Source organism: Hippocampus comes, unplaced genomic scaffold, assembly GCF_001891065.2.
Source record: "Hippocampus comes isolate QL1 unplaced genomic scaffold, H_comes_QL1_v1.1 scaffold22, whole genome shotgun sequence".
Lineage (NCBI taxonomy): Eukaryota > Metazoa > Chordata > Actinopteri > Syngnathiformes > Syngnathidae > Hippocampus > Hippocampus comes.
In genome coordinates, this window is record NW_017806175.1 from 1,490,077 (window position 1) to 1,503,116 (window position 13,040).

The window sequence follows — 13,040 nt, forward strand, 5'->3', positions numbered from 1 at the left end:
AAAAGCTTTTCAATTCATCCTGTCACACATTGATTTCTAAATGCAAATTTATAGACAAGACCCCCCCAAATCCATTCTTTCCCTTGCTCATTTGAGGTGACAGCCGTGGATCCTGCATTTGTAAATTCAACAATCAAATCACAATGCACATTTTTGGGGAGGGGTGGGAATTTAAATTCCGAGGAGGTTTTAACTGTCTCGTCTGAATTATTTACTTGCGGGTTGGATGGATAGGAGGGAGCGACTATTGATCTGAGGGATTTAGGGCCTGTTGGCTGAGTTGAAAGAAGTCGTGTGCTGATTACTGGAAGTTCTCTTCCAGCCGCTGCAGATTGAGCGATGTGGTAGAACTTCATTCAACACCCCTGCGGTGTGCGGGGGTTCTGCTACAAGATCTGCCAGTTAAATTAAAATGAGTTATTTATTTTTTTATTTTAGGAAAACACATTTCAATCATTATAGCAAAAAGGCATCTGTAAGTATGCTGCCGTTAGCACAGTTGTTCTCTATCGCCTCCCTCTGTTCTTTCTCTCTTTGTAACTGTTCTCCCCTCCCCTTTCTGCTCAGTCAAGAGAAGAAAAAAAGTGGCTAGTAAGCAGCCATTCATATTGCACCTTCTTACAAGTCCCCTCAAATACACACAACAAAGCTAATTAACTGTGACAACCAGTTTTAGCGGTAATTGAAACCTTGACGTTTTCATATTTTTCTTCCGGAATACTATGTTTTGTTTTTCTTTTCATATTTGTGTTTTTTTTTTTTTTTAATTGACTGCATAATTACTACTCTGTGGTTGGCTGGGATAGGCTTCAGCACACCGCGACCCTCGTGAGGATAAAGCGGATTACAAAATGGATGGCTGGATGAAGTATTACTTTAAGTAGAACTACTAATTATACAGATTAATATGGCAGAACACAGATTTTAAATCTTTGTATTAATGAAAAAACAAATTGGATAGTTTGGATTTCATGAATTAAATTCAACATTACTTTTCAATTTCTCTCATCAACGCAGGCTATTCAATTCACAAAGATGCTAATGTCAAAACTGATCCTGAAGTGATGATTAGGTTTTGTTCATCCTTTGTGGAGATCTGCGCTCTGCTAATCATATTGTTTTTCCAAGCCAAGATGCGTCCAAGTGTGTGTAGGGGCTGTTTGGAAGCAGGTGCGACAGGGTCATCGCAAGGGGCCTAAGGCCAACGACTTTAATACTGGCTCAGACTGCCACGCGTCTGCTGTGATGATGATGATGATCCAAGGAACGGTGCACCCAGGTCAATGAGGGTGGTGGTATATGGCGTATAGTGCAGGGGGGGGTTTGGGAGGGATCAATACATAATATCTAACAAATTGAATTCGACCTGCATCAACCCGGAGGGCGTGTGTGACCGGCTGAGAAGTACAGACGAGAGCACAGTAAATCCTACTGATCAGTGTCGAGGGGGGAGGGGGGTTGGGAATAATGGAACGGGTTTTGCTAGGAGGGCACATCAGGGAGAAGGTGCAAAGAGCTGCCTTTAGACAGGCGGTGATGGAGAAAAGGGGGGTGGGGAGACCGAAGAAGTACAGGTTTATTGCCTCGAGTCGGCCCAAGGGGGCAAGCGGGTTACTGATTGTGTTGAGGGAAATGGGGGTCGCTTTGTGCTGTTGTTTTCAAGAGGCTTCACCCTTGCCTTGTCCCTTGTCTGGTCATTTCTATCATCTTATCTGCTAATGTCTATTTATGTCCATGCATGAGTGCTTGGACAGAGTACAGCATTGTAAAGAGTATTAATGGGTGTGATGATTTGCTCTGTCAGCACCAGTAATTAGCTTCACTTAACTGTGGTCAAATCCGGAGCGAAGACCTTTACCAAGGTGAACAAACAAAAGAAGTTGTATTTGCCTTTGTCTGTCGGACCAGGTTGTGGCTAAATGTGCTTTCTGCAATTGGAAATGTGCGATATGAGAAGAATAAGGCAGTAGGTGACTATAAAGCGTGGCGGGGAAAAGGTGGAACAGGTTTCATTCTAATGTTTATGTAAAACATGTATCATGTATTTATTTCATTGTCAATTTAATTATAATTACCATTTTTTTCATGTCTCTGTAAAAAAAAAATTATTTCATTATAAATAATTTTCAGGTAGTAATACTAATCAGTTAATTATTGAAGGAGGTAAGCAAGTATGAAAATTAGTTAATACATTGAATTTTACCAATTTTTGGAGGAAAAAACTGCATATTTAATTCAACAGATACGACAGAACATTTACCGGATCTCTGTTAATGCTCAGTGGATTAAAGACCGAAGGCAGCAGTCTGCTCAATAGAGGGGCCCACCACTGGCAATGGTCATCACATTATTTTCCTAGAAGGTGAAAAAAAATATATTGTAAAATTATTTAATATGAATAATTTGTAGTTAATGGTGAGTAAAATTCTTTGGTTGTCTGAAATCCTGACACATTTCTTGTCTGGAGTTTGGATATCTTTACCCATTGATATGTAATGAACCACATGCTGCTTCACCAACAACATATTCATTGTTATTTGACCACAACTAGCCTGGGAACTACTTTGCATATTTTTTAGCATCGTCCTACTCACTTACTGACGTAGGAAATAGCCCTAGCGCACCGGCACGTGTTTGCAGCCGCATGGTGTCTGGCTGTTTGGGGGTCAAAGGTCACAGTCAAAGTGAAAAACAATCTGCGTGGCTGAAAAGCTGCCGTACAATCTGAAGGCCCGCCGCTATCGCCCCGGCTTGGGTGACACGGAGGCCGGCGCGCGGGTGTCGCTTACACGGGAGGCTCAGCGCACTGCGAGCCTATTGAGGTGAGGGCCAAATTTATTTGAGGCCGTCTAATTGACACATCGGGATCGATGGCGTGAAAGAAAGCCTTTCTCCTATACCCGCCTCCCACCCGCCACAACCTCCTCATGCTGGGAGGCTCGATGTCTTATCAGTCACAACCATAGCAGTGAGCTGAAAAATGCTTGTCCCCCACACGCATCACTTACACAGACATACGGATTCTGCGAAACGGACACGAGGACGACCTCCACAGTGGCAGACAATCGAACGCGTAAAATTCCTTATTGATTATAATTCCTTCACTATTTAGAGGAGAGGGGGTCAGACAGGGCCAAATAGCAAGAACCCATCTTTTTCAATCGGATTGTTACGGCTAACAAAAGTAAAGGCAGCAGAGAATCCAAAAGCGAACGGGAAATAGTAAAAGGGAGGTAAAAGTGAGTGTTTAATGAGAGAGAGAGAGAGAGAGAGAGAGAGAGAGAGAGAGAGAGAGAGAGAGAGAGAGAGAGAGAGAGAGAGAGAGAGAGAGAGACTGATGATCCAGCTTGGGGCACAATGGTGGCTCGCAGACAAGAATGTGGAGCTCTGGGTAGGAGAACTGAGGGCAGGAAGAAGACATGGCACGAAGGATAAATAGGGAATCAAGTCGTCCGTGGAGAAAAAACATCGAGCCAGGCTGGCACTGGTAAAAAGACAATCACAATCAAAAGGTAGTGTACCAAAGTTCCAAAAATACAAACGTGCACTAGAAATGGCCAAAACCACTCATAATGCGTGAATCATTTGGCACCGGCTTGCAGATCAGCAGAGGTCTTATACTCAGGAGGATGATTGCCGATCAGCTGCAGGTATGGAAACGCCCTCCGGAAATCACCTGGCCCAGCCCGACAATTAAAAGAAAAAGACAAACAGAAGGTCTCGCCAAAATAAATGACCGAGTGACCATAAATACACAGAAGGAAGAGGGTCTGTGACAACACAGCACAATTATGCTGCGACTATGTCGTGATGTTTCCTTTAAACTTGTCATATTTTGGTGGAAATTGACGGGATGGCTCCGCAGTGCATGAAAGGCCTTTCAGATGTAACCCATGAAGACGATTATGTTTGTCTTTTGTATAATATGGCTGAAGGATCATTTGCTGGTCATGGTCTGGAATGAATGTGCCGTCGAATAAGCTAGCATAGCTTTAATAATTGCTCAATAGAAAAAAAAAACATATAAAGATCAGTGCCTCGTACTTTTTTCACATAATTAGTGTGGCCCTCGGAGGGCTTATAATGAAGCTAATAAGATAGGAGGCAGAGTGGCACCTGTCCCTTTGCTGTAGGGATCACAAAGTAACTGGTAGACGACGATGGGGAGCCAAATAGGTCCACATGATTATAGGGCTGAAACCGCACAAGGGCAGATGTTTGTCTTTGGGTGGAGCCACACCATTGCATAGATTTGCATCGATTTGCATAGAAGCACACGCCGGCCAGAAAATCCATGCCCCACCCCCCCTTGCACGTGCCTTATTTACAATAATCCCTGCATACACACTTGACACGCACTCGGGCCATCCTATCCCTCACCTCTCAATGCAAATAGGATTGCCGTCGCCTTAACACAACCCTTCCTCCGTCCGCTTCATACAAAGCAGGGCTGGGCATCATTTTTTCCTCTCTACAGGTTCAACAAAAAAATGTGATATAAGTGTTTATAGTCACATTCACACTTTTCAACCAAATGTCAAACTCATCCTTGATATAGTTTCTCTCAGACGGCCCCTGAATGTAAAACTCATATACATCGTGTTAATCCACCTCTGAATACAATCACTATTTCATCTCAACTATGGAAACTAGTACAAAATACAACATAACCCATTATCTGGAGTGATTTGGAATAGTGATCTAACGTGCCAATTTTTTTTTTTTTTTTTACACTTTTTACAGGCCCTGAGCAGAGATTATCTTAACATGGTTGAGGATCAAATCTGATTTAAAAATAAATAAATAATAAGAATACATACATACATGTACAGGAAGCAGTGCAGTGGAGAAAAATGCTATGACAATTTCTTTGAACGTGTTAGGATTGAGGTTAACGTCAATGAACCTAACCTATGTTTTTTTATAATTTGGAGAGAACCAAAATTCAAACGCAGAATTTTAGAACATGCTAACCACTCGATCACAGTGCTGCCATAATGAGTTCATATTGCTTTTCAAAACCATAGACGCCTAATTCTAACACTACCCCTAATTACAAAGCCCAAATCCCCTTTACATGGGTGCAGCGTTTTTAATGAGGCAGTGATGAGCCAAATCATGAGGGACTCTTCCTCTTGGACACTTTTTATTCCTTTTTTTGACAGGTGCTAATAATTGGTGTTAAAGACAGAAAGGAAAGAAGAAAGACTCTCCGGTTGGCACAAAGTCCGAGCGTCATTGGTGGATATAAATGGATCAGCTGCATCCAATTGCGGGCACTCAGTTCGGATAATTGCAGGGACACGTTAAATGCTTTGGCCCCGCGGGCGTTGGTGGCGCCGCCGTCTTGCATTTGAGCCATGACCTAAATATGTGACAGCGTGATATTTCTGTCTAGTGGCGACCCCCTTTGTTGGACCACCAGAGTTGGCTCCCCCCACCCACATCCCCCATCACACCCCAATCCTAGTGTTGACAACTCATCTGGATGGGGGTTGTAATTGGTGCGGTTTTTACCATTGTCATATGAGCGTAATAATAAGACAATGGAACTGAAGAAGGCAGCCACGATTTGTCAGGGGGATCCAATGTACAGTCATACCTCGGTTTTCGACCGTAATCCGTTCCAGCAGGCTGTTCGAAAATCGATTTGTTCGAAAACCGAAACCATGCTCTTTTTAAAAAAAAAATCTTTCTTGAACACGTCTGCTCACAACGGGACGCTACATGAGGAAGCGTCACTTTCTCGTCTACCCGAGGAAGCGCCACTTTCTCGTCTACCCGAGGAAGCGTCACTTCTTCGTGTAAGGAAGGCGAGAGGGGTCAAGTGGCGCATTCTAGTGCGATCAGTTTGGTCGAGAACCGATTTTCGGTCGTAATCTGAGGCATAAAAAAACGAAAACTTTGGTCGAAACCCGATTTGGTCGAGAACAGAGACGTTCGAAAATCAAGGATTGACTGTATTCGTATTTCATGATTGTTTTTCCCCATGGCCAACAAAAGGTAAACATTTATTAAATGGACAGGTGAATTAGCTCATTTAAGTAAAAAATATGTCTGTACGCTAATGTTAAAACTTTTTTTAAAGTGACATATGATGGAAAGCTGATTTGTATACAGTGCAGTACAGTAGATGCATGGTGAACACATCTGCCTCACAGTTTTGAGGTTCAGGTTCAAATCTTGGCTGCAGACTTCCTGTGTTGACTTTGCATGTTCTCCCCATGCTTGTGGGTTTTCTCCATGTACTATGGCTTCCTTCCGTTTCCTGCACAACATGCACATTGGCTTCACTGACGACTTTTAATTCTTCCCAGGCGCGAGGGGGTTATTTGTTTAATGACCTATGACCGGCTGGCAAGCAGTCCAGCGTGTGCGCCACCTCTCGCCCCAGGTCAGCAAGGGTGGGCTCTAAATTGTGTAAAAGTGTGAACGTACCTAAACCTTTAACACTATTTCCAGAACAGATCCAGTGACATTGGCGCTGACAAATTGAGCAACCAGGCAATGAAGTGCCACGGCAGTTTCGCATAAACACTCAAATCAAGTTGTTCATTTTGCCAGAGAAAGTCTGGTTTACCGGACGAGAATGTGTCATTCATCAATGGTCCACGTGGGTGCCAGCCCAGCATAATTGCCAAACGCTTTCCTCCTGTCTGTTATTCACTCGCGAGACTTGAAACAGCATGAGCGCAATCTGGGCTACTGTCCCTAAGGCATTGCTGCACACCTAATGACTTTTCAAATCTTAAAAGACTGCTAAAGGTTTACCTTACATGCATTTCAATCCTTTGTCATGCATGGTGCACCTGAATTTGACGTTGAATGTCAGTAAATGCTTGTTTGTCGGTTAGCCAAACTTAGCTGGAATCGTCACAATTCAAACCGAATGAGAATGAAAAAGTCAGGAAGCTAGGATCCAACAATTGAACAATAGTGGGTGGCACGTCTGCCTTACACCTCCGAGGTTTAGGTTTGAATCTTAGCTTTGCCCCTTCTGTCTGGTGGTTGTGATACCTAAGACACAGTCAGCTCGGCTGGGCCAAGATCCAGAGACCCTTTCAACCAATGGCCAGACTACACTGTTAGCGTTAGCCTGTGATATGTGGCATATGCCGATTTGTTTCTGACTTCATGACGCTTGATGGTTTGTCATGCAGATTTTAAATCGTGAAATATGCAAACAATGACAACACACACAGAGTTACACACACGTATCTCTAAGCTGTACGAGAGCCAGAAATATGTTGTGACCATATTGCTAATTTGGCATTAAGGCAATGAGCATTTGCATATTCATCAGTCACACTTCTTTCAAATACACTCTGATTTTCTTAATGCTGTCATTTGGGTTTTGTCCTCTATCGTGCTTTCTGAACATATGGGGATTTTCCACCACAATGAGTTTTTTGAAAGGACAATACAGGCAGAATGTTTTTGTTGTGTCTCTCATCATTTTTGTGTGTGCGCGCCGCCACAAAGCTTTGTGTGCCGCGCAGCTGCTGCCTTTGAGTCAGTGCTACTAGAAGTGACGTCAAGAGCGCCCAGCGAGGCGTATTTCTCACTGCTTCGGGTTTCACGTTGTTACCATGGCAGCAGCTGCCACTTCCTGCCCGCCTGGGTCTTCCTGTGCTCATTCATTTTTTTTTTTGTAGTTACTCCAGATAACTGTTTACTGTTTATTCACCATATATGGTGCTTCATGCATGGAGGGTTCCCCCTTATCTGCCTGCACACAACAGCCATGTGCCATGCTCCCAAATTAAGCATTGAAAAGTGCAGCAATTTGCACACAATTATCACCATGTACAGATGCTAATGGTTAACTATTTAACACACAAAAGGAGCACAAGTTAAGTTTGGTGGTCTCTCATGAATGGCTCTGTCTGTAAATTGTTTCTTACCCAGTAGGAAGACTTTGACATGTCTCCAAATGGCTGAAGGGCATGTTAACATAACACCAGTTTAATGGAAACCAATTCAACAAAACTTCATGAAATGCAGAGGACTTTTTATGCAGTTTGCTGGATTTATTGAGGATGTGAAACTGTGGGCAAAAATAGACCACCATTCAGTTACTGCATCCACCCGGTCATTTTCTATTCCACTTTTGCTCATTGGGGTACGGGGGCCAAGCGATGTTAACGTAGTGGCTGTCTCATATTGACAAAATGGACTTGAAATCGCTTCTGTCGCTAAAGGAGATGGCCCATACGGAGGTCAAACCCATTACCGTTAATAGCACGATGCTTGAACCAACTGAGCTAACCGGCCACATACTCTTTTGAAGTCGGCCGACTACGGATGCAAACGAAGTCTGGTGGTGTATATGATCGCCAAGCAATGTTGACATTGGTCCTGGACAATCTTGATATGAGGGACTTGAAATCGCTTGAGCTCAGTCGCTAAAGGACATGGCCCGTACGGGGGTCGAACCCATGACCTTGGCGTTATTAGCACCACGCTCTAACCAACTGAGCTAACCGGCCACATGAACTTTCAAAGTCGCCGACTACGCATGCAAACAAAGTCTGGTAGTTACCATTGGATTGGTGGCAGCGTCTGGACATCGGACCATTTCAAACTCTACGCAAATAAAGGACACTGCAGACAGGTATGAGGGAAGCACACATGCTTGTAAAACTCTACCAAGACCACAGATGATCGCCAAGTCATGTGAGCGTAGTTCGTGTCTCATATTGACTTGAAATCACTTCTGTCGCTAAAGGACATGGCCCATACGGGGATCGAACCCGTGACCTTGGCGTTATTAGCACCACGCTCTAACCAACTGAGCTAACCGGCCACATGTTCTTCTAAAGTCGCCGACTACGCATGGAAACAAATTCTGATAGTTACCATTGGTGGCAGAGTCTGGACATCGGACCATTTCAAACTCTGCTCAAATGAAGTACACTGCAGACAGGGATGGGGCAAGCACACATGATTGTAAAAGGCAACCAAGACTGTATATGATCGCCAAGCGATGTTGTCATTGGTCCTGTCCAATTATGACATGAAGGACTTGAAATCGCTTGAGCTCGGTCGCTAAAGGACATGGCCCATATGGGGGTCGAACCCATGACCTTGGCGTTATTAGCACTACGCTCTAACCAACTGAGCTAACCGGCCACGTGCTCTTTTAATGTCGCCGACTACGCATAGAAACAAAGTCTGGTAGTTACCATTGGTGGCAGCGTCTGGACATCGGACCATTTCAAACTCTACGCAAATAAAGGACACTGCAGACAGGTATGAGGGAAGCACACATGCTTGTAAAACTCTACCAAGACTACAGATGATCGCCAAGTGATGTGAGCGTAGCTAGTGTCTCATATTGACTTGAAATCACTTCTGTCGCTAAAGGACATGGCCCATACGGGGATCGAACCCGTGACCTTGGCGTTATTAGCACCACGCTCTAAACAACTGAGCTAACCGGCCACGTGTTCTTTTAAAGTCGCCGACTACGCATGGAAACAAATTCTGATAGTTACTATTGGTGGCAGAGTGTGGACATCGGACCATTCAAACTCTGCTCAAATGAAGTACACTGCAGACAGGGATGGGGCAAGCACACATGATTGTAAAAGGCAACCAAGACTGTATATGATCGCCAAGCGATGTTGTCATTGGTCCTGTCCAATTATGACATGAAGGACTTGAAATCGCTTGAGCTCGGTCGCTAAAGGACATGGCCCATATGGGGGTCGAACCCATGACCTTGGCGTTATTAGCACCACGCTCTAACCAACTGAGCTAACCGGCCACGTGTGCTTCTAAAGTCGCCGACTACGCATGGAAACCAAGTCTGGTAGTTACCATTGGTGGCAGCGTCTGGACATCGGACCATTTCAAAGTGTGCTCAAGTAAAGTTCACTGCAGACAGGTATGAGGCAAGGACACATGCTTGTAAAAAGTGACCAAGAATGCATGTCATTGCTCCTGTCTGATCTTGACATGAGGGACTTGAAATCACTTGAGCTCAGTCGCTAAAGGACATGGCCTGTACGGGGGTCGAACCCGTGACCTTGGCGTTATTAGCACCACGCTCTAACCAACTGAGCTCACCAGCCACATGAACTTTCAAAGTCGCCGACTATGTATGGAAACAAAGTCTGGTAGTTACCATTGGATTGCTGGCAGCGTCTGGACATCGGACCATTTCAAACTCTGCTCAAATAAGGTACTCTGCAGACAAGTATAAGGGAAGGACACATGCTTGTAAAACTCTACCAAGACTGCAGATGATCGCCAAGTGATGTGAGCATCGCCAGTGTCTCATATTGACTTGAAATCACTTCTGTCGCTAAAGGACATGGCCCATACGGGGGTCGAACCCGTGACCTTGTCGTTATTAGCAACATGCTCTAACCAACTGAGCTAACCGGCCACGTATTCTTTCAAAGTCGCCAACTACGCATGGAAACAAAGTCCAGTAGTTACCATTGGTGGCAGCGTCTGAACATCGGACCATTTCAAACTCTGCTCAAGTCATACTTGTCTCTCTCTGCTCAAGTATGACTATTTCCAACTGTCCTCAGCCACCATAGTACACTTGATACGTCTGTGAACACTGGTTTAAATCACCTCCATGGACCAAGGCAAGAAATGAGCATTTGGCTGTGATAAAATCTCCATCTGCAGTGGAAAGTTTTTTTTTTTGTTTTGTTTTGTTTTTGCGTTTTTTAGCAAACTTTTTGGGGGGGCTGTGTTGACACGGTCAGCAGGTTCCTTGTTGTCTTTTGTCTATTTTCTGTTTGTACGAAGAACAGAGTGGCTCTCTGTTTGAGACATTACCTGGTGGATATTTATGCAGCTGTGAGGGGAACCTTTGATATTCTTCTCAGACACACACACTTGACTAGAGATGGCACACACCCATATGCGCACACGCACACGCACACACACACACACACACACACACACACACACACACACACACACACATTCACATACATGTCACAGTTGAGGGTGTTCAGCTGTCCAACGCCATCAGTGTGCCTGCGTCTGTGCGCCTGTGAGCAACCTCGCAGCTTGACCCGGCGACACGGCCCAGAGGTCATGGTTAAAATAAACCCTGCTAACTGTGTAAACAGGTTGTGTACACTCGCACAGACATATGGCACCCCCTCATCAAACGTCTGTGTGAAGGCATGGAAATCTGTTGAGGTTTTTTGGCGGGCTGATCGGAACAAAACTTTCATTACAATATCTGCCTTTACAAAAAGCCTTGTGTTCATTCTATTCAGCTATTTTCAATTGCATTTGTTCTTATTAGGGTTGCAGGTAAGCTGGAGCCTCGCTGAGCGAAATTGAGATATATTCTGGACAGGCCCCCGGCCAATCACAAGGCACATTGTTTTTATTGGCTGTTACATCTGCGAATTGATGCGATTTACCGGCTATTCACAGCAGAGGCAGAAGCTGATGGTCAACCGCTCAGAGAATGTAGTTGCTGAACCCCATACTGCGTTTCAGCCACATCGCTCGGTGCGCAGTGGGCGTTATATCAAACTATCCTTTGAAATAAATGACATTTGAAATGTCTTCATTGCGTGTTTCATTGCAATAATTTTAATTACAAACTAAACTCTGCTGTACAGTTCTACAAAATAACACACAATATGATTTTATGCCCTTGTGAGCAAATCTGCTTCACAATTCGGTGGTTCAGGGTTTGAATTCCAAGTTTAATCAATTAAAGACATCTTTTTTTTTTTTTTACAATGAAATGGAATACTGTTTAGAAACACAACTCATGCACGCCGATTTGTATATATTTTTTTTCTTTTAACAATGTTGCTATTTGAAGGCAATTAAAAAGTGCTGATAGGTAGGCGCAGTGTTTTGCTGTCAGCGAGTGGGACGAGGTGAACAGATATACAAAATGTCATGCCAAATTGCAGTGCAGCCGTCAGCATGCGTGACTGCTGCTGACGTCAAAAATAAAACAGCAATGGAAAACAACACGTGCTAACACCAGCATGACAGGTAGGCTCGCTTTGCTTTGCCGTGCGGATCCAACCCTCATTATGACAAGCAAGCACAACAACAATAACTGCACCCCGCAAGAGCTGCTGTCGCGTGCTTGCATCGCGTGTGTATGCGTGAAAAAGCAATGTGTCTTATCGGAGATCACACCAAGAAAACCCCCCAACTCTTTGGAGCTTCTCTCCATCCTGCAAGGAACCACCAGCTTTCAGTTAGTGGTGGCAGCTGAGGCAATCTCTCTCTCTCTCTCAGTACGAGTGCAACTCGCTCACCCATGTCTGTCAATGAAGACGGTTGAGTGCGGAGGCCGAGAGTGACAGCGAGAAAGAGGCAGCTACTTCTCAGAAGAGGCCTCCTGACAGTTGCAGTTTGACTGGAAGTCATGAGATGGTTTGCAGCGCCTGAAAAAAAAAGTGCCACATGAGACGACGCATGTATTTATAATCAAGTCGTTTTTATTTATGTACCGTCAATTCTCAACGCAAGGCGTCTCTTCACACCTTTAAAAAAAATACCGGCTGCAACTTGCGAAGAAAACCTCTGGTGACGCTGTCAAGGAATAACTCCTAAGGATGAGAACCCCAACGTGCATAAAGAGCGTAAAGCGAAGAGGAATAAATGGAGGCATGGACAAGCATGTGACTTTACAGTGGTTACCTTTTTTTTTTTTTTTTTTGTTACACGTATGATCAGAAGAATTTCAACAAGTGAGATGTGTTTGTGACTCTCCTGTCTTATTTGTTACCAACTAGAGTGGGTGAACTTTTATTGACACTTGTATGGCAAGAAGCAGTGTTAAAAAAAATAGGCTCCACAAATCACCTTACACAATAAAAAATGAATAAAACAAACTGTGCCCCCAATCGGCTTTTTTGGAGGTGTCCTGTTTTGACCAAAACCTTTTTTTTAACTCCATATTTTCTCCTAAGCCTAGCTTTCCCCAAAGTGAATAATTTTCGTAATACAATAAATACTAAATTTCAGCGATATCAGGCCACCGACAACGAAGCTCGAATAGTTCCACACCTGCTGTGGTTGATGTCAGC

The 13,040-nt window shown here is 44.1% G+C and overlaps 1 long non-coding RNA gene and 3 other non-coding genes across 4 annotated transcripts; all 4 read right to left on the reverse strand.

The window, feature by feature from the left end:
* Positions 1–8,732: 8,732 nt before the first annotated feature.
* trnai-aau (transfer RNA isoleucine (anticodon AAU)) lies at positions 8,733–8,806 on the reverse strand. The gene has a single exon. It is a non-coding gene; the product is annotated as a tRNA-Ile (tRNA).
* An 889-nt stretch (positions 8,807–9,695) lies between these two features.
* On the reverse strand, positions 9,696–9,769 carry trnai-aau (transfer RNA isoleucine (anticodon AAU)). The gene has a single exon. It is a non-coding gene; the product is annotated as a tRNA-Ile (tRNA).
* A 550-nt stretch (positions 9,770–10,319) lies between these two features.
* On the reverse strand, positions 10,320–10,393 carry trnai-aau (transfer RNA isoleucine (anticodon AAU)). The gene has a single exon. It is a non-coding gene; the product is annotated as a tRNA-Ile (tRNA).
* Positions 10,394–11,601: 1,208 nt separating this feature from the next.
* Positions 11,602–12,818, reverse strand: LOC109532194 (uncharacterized). The gene is made up of 3 exons (XR_002171337.1): positions 12,462–12,818; positions 12,267–12,395; positions 11,602–12,182 (listed from the first exon to the last, which is right to left on the reverse strand). It is a non-coding gene; the product is annotated as an uncharacterized LOC109532194 (long non-coding RNA).
* Positions 12,819–13,040: the final 222 nt, after the last annotated feature.